Source organism: Hyperolius riggenbachi, chromosome 12 (genome assembly GCF_040937935.1).
Source record: "Hyperolius riggenbachi isolate aHypRig1 chromosome 12, aHypRig1.pri, whole genome shotgun sequence".
Classification (NCBI taxonomy): Eukaryota; Metazoa; Chordata; class Amphibia; order Anura; family Hyperoliidae; genus Hyperolius; species Hyperolius riggenbachi.
In genome coordinates this window covers 206,684,551-206,698,267 of record NC_090657.1, presented here as the reverse complement: position 1 = coordinate 206,698,267, position 13,717 = coordinate 206,684,551, and positions in this window count along the sequence as shown.

The following is a 13,717-nucleotide window of genomic DNA, read 5'->3' as shown; positions in this document are numbered from 1 at the left end:
CTGCACCTGTAGTCATGCACCTCTGCCATCGGTTCCTCTTGCTCCTCACTTTGCTCTTGTTCCTAATCACTTGCACAAGACCCTTGGAGCCATGGATGAAGGACACCTTGACTGGTCGGTGAGAGGCCTAGCCTTTTCACTGACCTGTGTCCTTCATCCATGGCTCAGAGGGTCATGTGCCAGTGGTTAGGTTTTTGAAGCACTTCAATTTATTAGGGCCTGGTGTCCCCGAAACACACTACCTGGGTCACAACCTTGTGCCTGTTGCACTGCACCTGTAGTCATGCACCTCTGCCATCGGTTCCTCTTGCTCCTCACTTTGTTCTTGTTCCTAATCACTTGCACAAGACCCTTGGAGCCATGGATGAAGGACACCTTGACTGGTCGGTGAGAGGCCTAGCCTTTTCACTGACCTGTGTCCTTCATCCATGGCTCAGAGGGTCCTGTGCCAGTGGTTAGGTTTTTGAAGCACTTTAATATTAGGGACTGGTGTCCCCGAAAGACACTTGGGCAGCTATGCCCTGCAACTCTTCCAGCACAAAGTTGGTGGTTGGTGTTCCTTAAAACTGACCGGGCTATACCATAGATATGTTATTTTTTTGTCTTCCATGTTGGAAGAATGTTTCCATGTTGGAAAGTGGTTGTTTTTGCAATAAAAAAATTTGTTTTTACATACCTCAGTGTGATGAGTAGTTGTTCTTGTGGTGTGACTGCTCTCCTGAACGTGGTATCCTTCTTCCTAAGGTCATCCTTCACCATCTCCAAAAGGGTATCAAACCTGTCAGGAGATGGAAAGGAAGAAGCTGTAAAGTATGTTGTGGGACAAGGTGTTGGGTGGAGGATGGGGGAGGTGTGTTTACAGAGGTTTGGGAGTGTTGTGGAGGGTGGGGGTGTAGTGTATAGCTAGGTATACAGGGGTGTGGGGGTCAGGGTGGTGTGTTTAGCTAGGTATACAGGGATGAGGTGTTGTGGGGGTGAGGGTGGGGTGTTTAGGAATGGTGGGGGTTGGTGTATTTAGGCCTATATACTTACAGGGGAATAGACATCCGAGTGTAGCTGTAGAACTTCTGTGGGTGTCGTCTGAGGTCCCGGTAGAGGGCCTGGAACTCTCCTTTCCTCTGCCTCCTGGCTAGTAGAGGGTGCACCCACCATCTCCTGCGAGGAGCACGCCTTCTCCCCACATAGTAGTAGGTAAACAACAGGAAGGAGAGAATTCCCAGGTAATACGCGTAAAAAATGACTGGATCCATGGTCCCAACTGCTGTCTCTGTATCCAAGGATGGTCTCCACACGTCCAGCTGTCTCCAACAATGACCCCAGAGCTTCTGCTGACCTCCCAGAACCCCAGGTATTTATACAGGTTGTTATCTCTTTAAGAATCCGGATCCGGACCGCAACCGTGTTCATACCGCACGGAAACCGTATGCAACCGGACCGGATCCGGACCGGATCCGGACAGGAACCGTACGGTTCAGGTCCGATCCGGCTCCGGTGCGGTCCGGACATCCGGTGCGGTTTTCGCAAAACCGCAAGTGTGAACGGGGCCTTAATTGTCTTTCTTACAAAATGTTATTTTGATATTTGAAAATTGGTTTGTACTCTTCTTTGCTGTAAAGGTCTATAAGACCACTAGCATTATAACAAAAAAGCTACTGCCTAAAGTATAACTAAACCAAGATTGAACGAGAAAAATTCTTACATTTTACTTTTGAAACCAAAGTTGTCAAATTTAAAAAAACAATTGTTAGCTATGCACAGATCTCTACTGACTTGGCAGTTTCCTACTTGCAGACAGAGGTCTCATAGTTATTCACCCTGTACTTCCTGTGGCCTACAAGTACTTCTCCTCACATAGGACATTTTATTTATTAGAATTCAGATATGCTGTTTATTATTCTTGAATCTGTACAAGTAATCCTGCGCTCACATGTATCTCCTCCACTCCGTGGTAGTATTATATATAAAAGAAAGAGAAAAACACAAAACATAGCATAATACTGTTTCAATGATCTATATCTTTTATACAGTCCCCAATGCCTTGCATGCACTCCTAATTCCACCAGCGGTCAATTATCATAGGCCTCCACCGTGTGACACCATCTGCCGCACCACAACCAACCGAAAGGACCCTGTGCAGTAAGCACTCAGTCAACCCTGGCAGAACGTGGTACAAACAGGCACCTCCGCAGTGATTACTCCACTCGTAGGGTCTCACAGGTCCTCACCCTCCACTGTGGCTGCCCAAGCACAGACAGCAGTAAAAGCACAGACCCACGAGCTCGAGCCACCTCCTCCTATGTGTCGGTTATTAACCACCACCACTAGCCTCTCACCTTTCAGGCCGCTGTCCAAATTATAAGACAGCAACCACACTTTAGGTTTTTATCCCCGGCACTCTCCTCAGCGTTTCTTCAGCGGTATAAAAAATCCCAGAATAAAATCCATCCAACCTAATGACTGAAGGAGCTCAACATAGTGTAAAACTGTAACATTTATTAAAAGTTAAAAAGTAGTGCACTCACATCTCCCAAGTAAAAACAGCGCAATTCAACAATGTAATCCAGCATGCCGACTCGCCCACGCCTCTAAGCTCCGCCCAACGCGTTTCGTACCTCCGTACTCATCAGGGGCTGGAGGCGTATGGGTAATCGGTGTTTTTATATCCACCATCCTGCTTTGTTGACCTACCGGCATTATGCCCACCAACAAGATGGCCGCTTGAATGCTTCCGCCCTCAGCATTTCCCAGCAGACTCTCGCTGCTTCCTGTCCCTGCGTAATGTTACCCAATAGAGAGTGTCTACGTCAGACAGGTGTATCTCTAGTCCCATCACCTGCCTTCAGCAGCAGAGCTCCGGTCCGTCCCACCTCGGACGTCATGAGGTTCCGCCCCCGGCATCATTTCGTAAACATACTAAAAAGGATAAATACGGAATACAAATACGGAATCGGCTCATAGTTAAACACAAAAGAGGAGCCGGTTCTAAAACTGCGTGACTTAGTTATTTTTCATGTGTCCACCAAAGCAAGGTGAAAAAGGGGGGGGGGGGCAATGGTATAATTAATGTGTAAATATACAGACCCTCGCCTCAAACCCCGACGGACATACCCACTCCATGACAGGCTATACAGATCACATAGTAGCATAACTAATACATAGAACAACTACCTACATATCATCCAGACAACATTGATACATAACAACTCCTAATGGTACAATATATACCTACTAAGTGCGCACAAGGTAGTCATACCGTACCCCGCAGGCATACACTGCATATACTGCAGGTGAGGGGCGAAGGGGGAGGAGGGAGAAGGGGGGGGGGGAAGGGGGAAGGGGAAGGAGGGGGGAAGGGATATGCAATGCACCTGCAGGAAACAGGGGGGAGTTGTACACCCCTACACCTTCCAGTTTAGTCATCTGATATAAAACAATTGAGATCAAACTCAATATTAAGACCCCTTGGATGCATGGTCTGCATTTCAAATATCCATCGTGATTCCAACTTGGATAATTCCCTCATCCTGTTACAACCCCTCCATTTCCATGTTAGCTTCTCTATCCCACAGAACCGTAAACCCGTTGGGTCCCTTGCATGTTTCTCAGAAAAATGCTTAGATAAATTATGTGCCTCATTACCCTTTTTGATATTCCTTACATGTTCCCCTATACGTTCCCTCAGTTTCCTTGTTGTCCTACCTATGTATTGGAATCCACATGGACACCAACACAAGTACACCACATGGTGCGTATTACACGTGATACAATCCCTTATTTTATATCCTTTGCCATTACTCCATCCCACAAATTGCTGTCCCCTAAAGCCCTGCGCTTCCCTACATCCCACACAGTCACGGCAGGGAAAAAAACCTTTATTACCCAGTAAGTCTCCCCTATGGACATTTGGGCCATCTATAAAGCTAGGGACTAGTAACTGTTGCAAATTCTGTGCCTTCCTATATATAAAACGTGGTTGTGCTGGTATTTTCGATCCCAAAACATTATCAGCCCTCAATATATTCCAGTGCCTCTTAAACACTCGTTCCACCTCGTCATACCTAGAATTATTATCCAATAATATGGCATATTCAAAATTGGTCCCATCTTGTGTTCTGCTCCTCCCATTTTGTAACATCTGTCCCCTATCAATACTCTCAGTCGCTTCCCTAATCTGCACTAATTTCTCTCTGTCGTAGCCTTTTTCAACAAACCTGTCAATTAACATGTCTGTCTGCTCCCTAAAGTCAGTGATCTCTGAGCAGTTCCTTCTAATTCTATACATTTGGCCTTTGGGTATATTGGTGAGCCAATTTCTGTGATGGCAGCTGGAGTATGGAATATAGCCATTTCTGTCTGTTTTTTTGAAATGTGTCCTCATCTGTAGTCTATCCTGTTTCCTATAGAGATCCAAGTCTAGGAAGCAAATTCTATCTTGGCTGTATTCCGCCGTGAGCCTAATACCTCTATCATTAGAGTTAAGCCAGCGCAAATACTTCTCAAATTCCTCTGCACTATCACCCCAGACAATGCAGAGGTCATCAATGTACCGAAACCAGTTTCTTACTGGGTCGCTCCTATTATGTCTTAGTACCTCTCTTTCCCATTTGTCCATAAAAATATTCGCTACACTGGGGGCGAATTTGGCCCCCATAGCACATCCCGTGATCTGTCTATAATAATCACCCGCATACCAAAAATAATTCGCCCCTCACCCGCAGTATATGCAGTGTATGCCTGCGGGGTACGGTATGACTACCTTGTGCGCACTTAGTAGGTATATATTGTACCATTAGGAGTTGTTATGTATCAATGTTGTCTGGATGATATGTAGGTAGTTGTTCTATGTATTAGTTATGCTACTATGTGATCTGTATAGCCTGTCATGGAGTGGGTATGTCCGTCGGGGTTTGAGGCGAGGGTCTGTATATTTACACATTAATTATACCATTGCCCCCCCCCCCCTTTTTCACCTTGCTTTGGTGGACACATGAAAAATAACTAAGTCACGCAGTTTTAGAACCGGCTCCTCTTTTGTGTTTAACTATGAGCCGATTCCGTATTTGTATTCCGTATTTATCCTTTTTAGTATGTTTACGAAATGATGCCGGGGGCGGAACCTCATGACGTCCGAGGTGGGACGGACCGGAGCTCTGCTGCTAAAGGCAGGTGATGGGACTAGAGATACGCCTGTCTGACGTAGACACTCTCTATTGGGTAACATTACGCAGGGACAGGAAGCAGCGAGAGTCTGCTGGGAAATGCTGAGGGCGGAAGCATTCAAGCGGCCATCTTGTTGGTGGGCATAATGCCGGTAGGTCAACAAAGCAGGATGGTGGATATAAAAACACCGATTACCCATACGCCTCCAGCCCCTGATGAGTACGGAGGTACGAAACGCGTTGGGCGGAGCTTAGAGGCGTGGGCGAGTCGGCATGCTGGATTACATTGTTGAATTGCGCTGTTTTTACTTGGGAGATGTGAGTGCACTACTTTTTAACTTTTAATAAATGTTACAGTTTTACACTATGTTGAGCTCCTTCAGTCATTAGGTTGGATGGATTTTATTCTGGGATTTTTTATACCGCTGAAGAAACGCTGAGGAGAGTGCCGGGGATAAAAACCTAAAGTGTGGTTGCTGTCTTATAATTTGGACAGCGGCCTGAAAGGTGAGAGGCTAGTGGTGGTGGTTAATAACCGACACATAGGAGGAGGTGGCTCGAGCTCGTGGGTCTGTGCTTTTACTGCTGTCTGTGCTTGGGCAGCCACAGTGGAGGGTGAGGACCTGTGAGACCCTACGAGTGGAGTAATCACTGCGGAGGTGCCTGTTTGTACCACGTTCTGCCAGGGTTGACTGAGTGCTTACTGCACAGGGTCCTTTCGGTTGGTTGTGGTGCGGCAGATGGTGTCACACGGTGGAGGCCTATGATAATTGACCGCTGGTGGAATTAGGAGTGCATGCAAGGCATTGGGGACTGTATAAAAGATATAGATCATTGAAACAGTATTATGCTATGTTTTGTGTTTTTCTCTTTCTTTTATATATAATACTACCACGGAGTGGAGGAGATACATGTGAGCGCAGGATTACTTGTACAGATTCTGGATTACACACTATATGCTTGGTGACTGATTCTGCGACCCATGGACATGTAAAATGATGGACTGAGTTGTTCATATCTTGTTAAATACTGTATGTGTTTTGCATCTGGGCTTACCAGGAGTGAGTGAGCGCATTTTTTTTTGTTTTTTTTTGTTTTGTTTATTATTCTTGATTTGAATAGCTCATGGTCATACCTGATTGACACACCCCAGCTGAATCCAGAGAGTAGAGGGAATGAATGTAGTTTAGTTTGACAACCACACTTGGCCCATGAAAATGAAATTCTGCCCACACTTTGCATTGTGGCAAAAGTACAGTAAATTGTGCCCTCAGTATTTGGTGTGACTCCATTGTACAGCAATAACTGCATCTAAATGTTTGTGGTGACTGTTGATCAGTTCTGCACAATGATGCATGGATGAATTATAGCCCATTCCATATAGAACAGCTTCAGCACTTGGATGTTGGGAGTTTCCTCCCATGAACCGCTCACTTTAGGTCTTTATACGCCCTTTCACCTGGACTAAGGTCAGGACTTTGACTTGGCCATTTAAGAAAATTCACTTTGTTCTTCTTCAAATATTCTGCAGTAGAAATAACCTGTGAGTTGCTGCATACTCTTGAAATTCAGTTCATTAACTCATTGTGGTGTAGTAAAGAGATAAAGAGATCTAAGATAGTAAAGAGATCATTGTTCCATCAATGATGGCACGTTGTCTAGGCCAGGATGCAGCAAAACAGGCCAAAACCACAACACTCCCACCACCATGTTATAAAGATGGGATTAGGCTCTCAAACTGGAATGTAAAGTATTTTTTTCTCCATTACTCTTCATGTCCACAGAATATCCTTACAGTATCCTCCTGGTTTGTCTGCACGACCTTAAGCAAACTGTGGACGTCAGCAATATTTTTGAGCAGAATAGTGGCTTTCTCTTTGCTTCCCGGCCATAGACACCATTGCTGTTCAGTGTTCTCCTGATAGTGGAATGATGAACATCAATCTTCACCAACGTGAGACAGGCCTTGAGTTGCTTTGAAACTATTTGGTGTTCCTTCGTATTTTAACCCCTTAGACCTTTACATGCCTTGCAGTTGGAGTTGATGGTTGACTTCTTATGGGTAGAGTAACACCAGTCTTGAATTTCATCTATTTGTATGTAATCTGCCTCACCGTTGATTGGTGGAGTCCAAACTCACTAGAGATGGCCATTTCAAGCTTTATGGGCATTGACAGCAATTTTTTCTGAGGTCCTCAGATACCTCCTTTATTACAGCCATGATAAACATCCACAAATGTGTTGCATGTCTGATCAGGCTTTGCTGGATTTCCCGTTCCTAAATAAAACAAGGATCTCTTACTCACACTGGATTGTCACCCGCTGATTGAAAACACCTGACTCTAATCTCATCTTAAAATTATATGATAATCCTAAAGACTCTGCTACGTTTGCCCCATGCTGATATGTTATTGGCTGTGCACAACAAGGCAGCATGGGGTGGGTTGAGTAGATAGTGTCAGCCTGCACTCAGATGAGACGATCCACCAGTCTGGACCTCTCACTGATGTAATAGTGCCAGCGTACGCAGATTAGATTCTGTGCTGAGGCTGCCTCCAGGCAGGGCACACCTCACCGAAGAACCATCTAACGCACATGCAATGCTTTATTTGAGGTATGCCCCATAAATTCTGATATTCTCTCTGTAAAAGCAACCATCTCAGAAAGTTTCAAGTTTCAAAAACGTGTGCGTCACCGTAATCCTGCGCATGTTCGGTTCTCGAAAGACTGAACTGCGCATGTGCAGAAGTCTTACTGCAACACGTGCGGGATCGAGCTGGGTGCGTGGACGGACTACGCATGCACAGTTTTGTGCCACCTTAACCACTTGCCGACCGCCTACTGCACAGAGTCGGCCGGCAAGTGGATCCCGCAAGGACCGCACATTGCACAGAGGCGGCGGTCCTTGTACGGGCTTGGGCGGCGCGATCGCGTCATTCGTGACGCGATCAGCCACCGGCGCCTGGCTCCGCCCCCCTCACGCTGTAACCCGGCGGCCGTTCGGAAGCGCCTGGCGGGTTACTAGCACCCGGATCGCCGCATACAAAGTGTATAATACACTTTGTAATGTATACAAAGTGTATTATACAGGCTGCCTCCTGCCCTGGTGGTCCCAGTGTCCGAGGGACCACCAGGGCAGGCTGCAGCCACCCTAGTCTGCACCCAAGCACACTGATTTCCCCCCCCCTGCCCCCTGATCGCCCACAGCACCCCTCAGACCCCCCCCCCTGCCCACCCCCCAGATCACTGTTTGCACCCAATCACCCCCCTAATCACCCATCAATCACTCCCTGTCACTATCTGTAAATGCTATATTTTTTTTATGCCCTAAACTTCCCCCTGCTCCCTCCTGATCACCCCCCCTCAGATTCTCCCCAGAACCCCCCCCCCCCCCCCTGTGTACTGTATGCATCTATCCCCCTGATCACCTGTCAATCACCCGTCAATCACCCATCAATCACCCCCTGTCACTGCCACCCATCAATCAGCCCCTAACCTGCCCCTTGCGGGCAATCTGATCACCCACCCACACCAATAGATCGCCCGCAGATCCGACGTCAGATCCCCTCCCAAGTGCATTGTTTACATCTCTTCTCTACCCTAAACACCCACTAATTACCCATCAATCACCCATCAATCACCTCCTATCACCACCTGTCACTATTACCCATCAGATCAGACCCTAATCTGCCCCTTGCGGGCACCCAATCACCCGCCTACACGCTCAGATTGCCCTCAGACCCCCCCTTATCAATTCGCCACTGCATTATTTACATCTGTTCTTCCCTGTAATAACCCACTGATCACCTGTCAATCACCTGTCAATCACCCATCAATCACCCCCTGTCACTGCCACCCATCAATCACCCCCTGTCACTGCCACCCATCAATCAGCCCCTAACCTGCCCCTTGCGGGCAATCTGATCACCCACCCACACCAATAGATCGCCCGCAGATCCGACGTCAGATCACCTCCCAAGTGCATTGTTTACATCTCTTCTCTACCCTAAACACCCACTAATTACCCATCAATCACCCCCTGTCACTGCTACCCATCAGATTAGACCCCTATCTGCCCCTAGGGCACTCAATCACCCTCAATCAGAACGCCCTCAGACCCCAGCCCTGATCACCTCGCCAGTGCATTGCTTGCATCTATTCTCCCCTCTAACCACACCTTGAGACACCCATCAATCACCTCCTGTCACCCCCTAGCACACCTACCCATCAGATCAGGCCCTAATTTGCCCCGTGTGGGCTCCTGATCACTCGGCCAAACCCTCAGATCCCCCTCAGACCCCCTTCCGATCACCTCCCCAGTGCATTGATTGCATCTATTTTTACCTCTAACCACCCCCTGAGACACCCATCAATCACCTCCTGTCACCCCCCTAGCACTCCTATCCATCAGATCAGGCCCAATACAACCTGTCATCTAAAAGGCCACCCTGCTTATGACCGGTTCCACAAAATTCGCCCCCTCATAGACCACCTGTCATCAAAATTTGCAGATGCTTATACCCCTGAACAGTCATTTTGAGACATTTGGTTTCCAGACTACTCACGGTCTTGGGCCCGTAAAATGCCAGGGCGGTATAGGAACCCCACAAGTGACCCCATTTTAGAAAAAAGACACCCCAATGTATTCTGTTAGGTGTATGACGAGTTCATAGAAGATTTTTTTTTTTTTTCAAAAGTTAGCGGAAATTGATTTTTTTGTTTTTTTTCACAAAGTGTCATTTTTCACTAACTTGTGACAAAAAAATAAAATCTTCTATGAACTCGCCATACTCCTAACGGAATACCTTGGGGTGTCTTCTTTTTAAAATGGGGTCAATTGTGGGGTTCCTATACTGCCCTGGCATTTTAGGGGCCCTAAACCGTGAGGAGTAGTCTAGAAAACAAATGCCTCAAAATGACCTGTGAATAGGACGTTGGGCCCCTTAGCGCACCTAGGCTGCAAAAAGTGTGTCACATGTGGTATCGCCGTACTAAGGAGAAGTAGTATATTGTGTTTTGGGGTGTATTTTTACACATACCCATGCTGGGTGGGAGAAATCTCTCTGTAAATGGACAGTTGTGTGTAAAAAAAATCAAACAATTGTCATTTACAGAGATATTTCTCCTACCCAGCATGGGTATGTGTAAAAATACACCCCAAAACACATTATACTACTTCTCCTGAGTACAGCGGTACAACATGTGTGGCACTTTTTTACACTATAGGTGCGCTAAGGGGCCCAAAGTCCAATGAGTACCTTTAGGATTTCACAGGTCATTTTGCGACATTTGGTTTCAAGACTACTCCTCACGGTTTAGGGCCCCTAAAATGCCAGGGCAGTATAGAAACCCCACAAATGACCCCATTCTAGAAAGAAGACACCCAAAGGTATTCCGTTAGGAGTATGGTGAGTTCATAGAAGATTTTATTTTTTGTCACAAGTTAGCGGAAAATGACACTTTGTGAAAAAAAACAATTAAAATCAATTTCCGCTAACTTGTGACAAAAAATAAAATCTTCTATGAGCGGGGGTGGGTTTGGGGGTGAAGGGACCCCCGTTTAGTGGCGCGATAGCGGCAGTTTAGCAGGGGCACACATGCCCCTGCTAACTATGAGCTCTGAAGCGAGATTTATTCTCGCTTCAGAGTCTCTTTAAGGGGGGTAAAGCCCACGGTCCTCAAGTGGTTAACGGGGCCACTAGCGGGACCACAGAGGTAACCTAGAGGATGCCTGAAGGACCTTGCGGGCTATGGGGACCTAGAGGAAGCTCCAGGTAAGTGCAGATTTTCACTTTAAGGGTCTGCTCAGGGGCCGTTTAAAGAATTAGCATGAATCACTGCTGAACTCTCATCTTCTTGCCTAAGATTATATACTTTAAAACTGATACTCAAATAGAACTGTGTTTACAGTAGCTGTGTCATCTATCTGAGATGACACATGATTGCACAATTGCACACTCCTTTTAGACAGTAGGAGAAGGTAATGATCATTGATGTCTGATTGATGCAGAGCACTTCCCAGTTTAAATAATGTCACTGCAGGGAAAATAAAATGTATACATGCAGGATTGTTTAACCTTTGCAGCATTGTGGTTGAGGATGGTTGCACACAAGTTGATGGGCTGTGGCATTTCCTCTAGTACCTGGTTTTAAAGAGACTCCGTAACAAAAATTTCATCCGGTTTTCTTCCATCCTACAAGTTCCAAAAGCTATTCTAATGTGTCCTGGGTTACTGCAGCACGTTCTACTATCACCATCTCTGTAATAAATCAATGTATCTTTCCCTTGTCAGACTTGTCAGCCTGTGTCTGGAAGGCTGCCAAGTTCTTCAGTGTTGTGGTTCTGTGATGCATCTCCCCCTCCAAGCCCCTCTCTGCACACTGCCTGTGTATTATTTAGATTAGTGCAGCTTCTCTCTGCTCTATTATCTTTTACAAGCTGGATAAATCCTCCTCTGAGCTGGCTGGGCTTTCACATACTCAAGAATTACATACAGGCAGAGCTGTCTGCACTCTGCAGGAAGAAACAGTCTGACACTTCAGTGGAAGATAGTTGCAGAGGGAAAGAAACACACAAATGATCTCTTGAGATTAAAAAGGAAGGCTGCATACAGCCTGCTTGTGTATGGATGTATTTTCTATGTGTGGACATACTGTACATCAACCTACTTCCTGTTTTGGTGGCCATTTTGTTTGTTTACAAACAAACTTTCTAAAACTGTTTTTAACCACTTTTAATGCGGCGAGGAGCGGCGAAATTGTGACAGAGGGTAATAGGAGATGTCCTCTAACGCACTGGTATGTTTACTTTTGTGCGATTTTATCAATACAGATTCTCTTTAAGTTAATTGTGAGATCCCAAATGTTCTATAATTCAACTATCAAGCTAATATGCTTGCACGCCTTTTTCACACATTTTTAAAGTGGAAAACAGCTGAGTTGGTCCTAGCAATTGGGACACTTTGGGTGTCTCTCACTATCTGCCCTTCTTTAAAGTGGTATGAAACTCGGCATTTCCTCTTTCCTCTAACAATTATTTACAACATAAAATCTATAAAATAAATGATAAATAAATCTAATGAAATAAATTATTTTGATTTTGATTCTGATTCTACTACCACAAACAAATGTAGCAGAGCAGCATTCAAACAGTTAAACACAGCACTCTGTTTTTCAGTGGAAAGCTCTTTGCTTCAAGGGGCAGCTTCTGGCCACATCCGATGAGGTGATAGCATTATCTTTTGTTTACATTCCCTTGTCATATACATTTAGTATACATTAGTGAAGAGCAAAAACTGAGCTCTCTCTGCTTCTAGTATGTGTGCAGTTGAGAAGTGATCACTAGATAGATTATAATATATAAATACAGCAGCTATGCAATAAAATGGAATGGCAGCTTTCAGAGCAGATAAATTGTACTTTGGGAATTTGTAAACAGACAATATTTCTTGTGTATAAAAGCAAGTATGGTAACTGCATCGGTAATAAAAAGTAGGAAAAACATTTTTATTGAATGTTATGTCAGTCCCTTTTTGGGACTTTTTCAATTACCAAGTGCTGAAAAGTTGTCAAGCTGTTTTACTTGTTTTATTTTGCTGCCTAAAAGCGTTAATTTTTAGGCATGGAAGTGAAAGCTTCTGTCTTGTTGGTACCTTGTCGGGAATATGGTAAACATCACTGATAAGCAAATTACCGCCATAAAAATGTTCCTGGCAGAATACAACTTCTGAGAGCAGGGGGAGATCATAAAAAAGGTTAATCGCTCATGTAGTTTCATTTCGAGACACTTAATAGGCTGCCACTGAGCAGAGACAACAAAACATTTATTCTACTTTTTAGATGTTTAAATATAAAATAAAACTGTGGGATATCTGAAAAAGTCATTTTTAGGAGTAGAAGGTAAATGCTATTGTTTATCTAATCAGTTTATTTTCACCTCGGGTTCACTTTAAAGAGAAGATGAAAAAAAAAAATAAGGACGATAGACTTATACTGAAAAAAGTACTAAAAGCAAACCTGTGCAACATAAAAAGTTCTGATTTTAAAGAATATACAGCTTCTTTTTTGGTGATAAAACAACATCTACCATTCTGTGTGTTTACCTTGACAAAGGGGACCCCTACGGGGCCCCGAAACGAATCGTTGGTTATGGAATGGAATTTTGTCATGTTTTTTGAATAAAACAGAAGACTTGGTCTACATTTGAGTGTGCGGACCTTCTGAATTCATCACTGACTGTTACTCAGGTCCAGCATCTCCATAGTGGTGTGCGGTTCTTCCTCGGATTCCTAAATATAAAATAAAACTGTGTGATATCTGATAAAGTCATTTTAAGGAGTAGGGGGTGAATACAATTGTTTATCTAATCAGTTTATTTTCACCTCAGGTTCACTTTAAAGAGAAGATGAAAAAAAAATACAGACCATAGACTTATACTGGAAAAAAGTGCTAAAAGCAAACCTGTGCAACGTAAAACGTTCTGATTTTGAAGCATAAACAGCTTCTCCCAGATATCGGCTTCATTTTTGGTAATAAAACAACAGCTACTTTACTCCAAT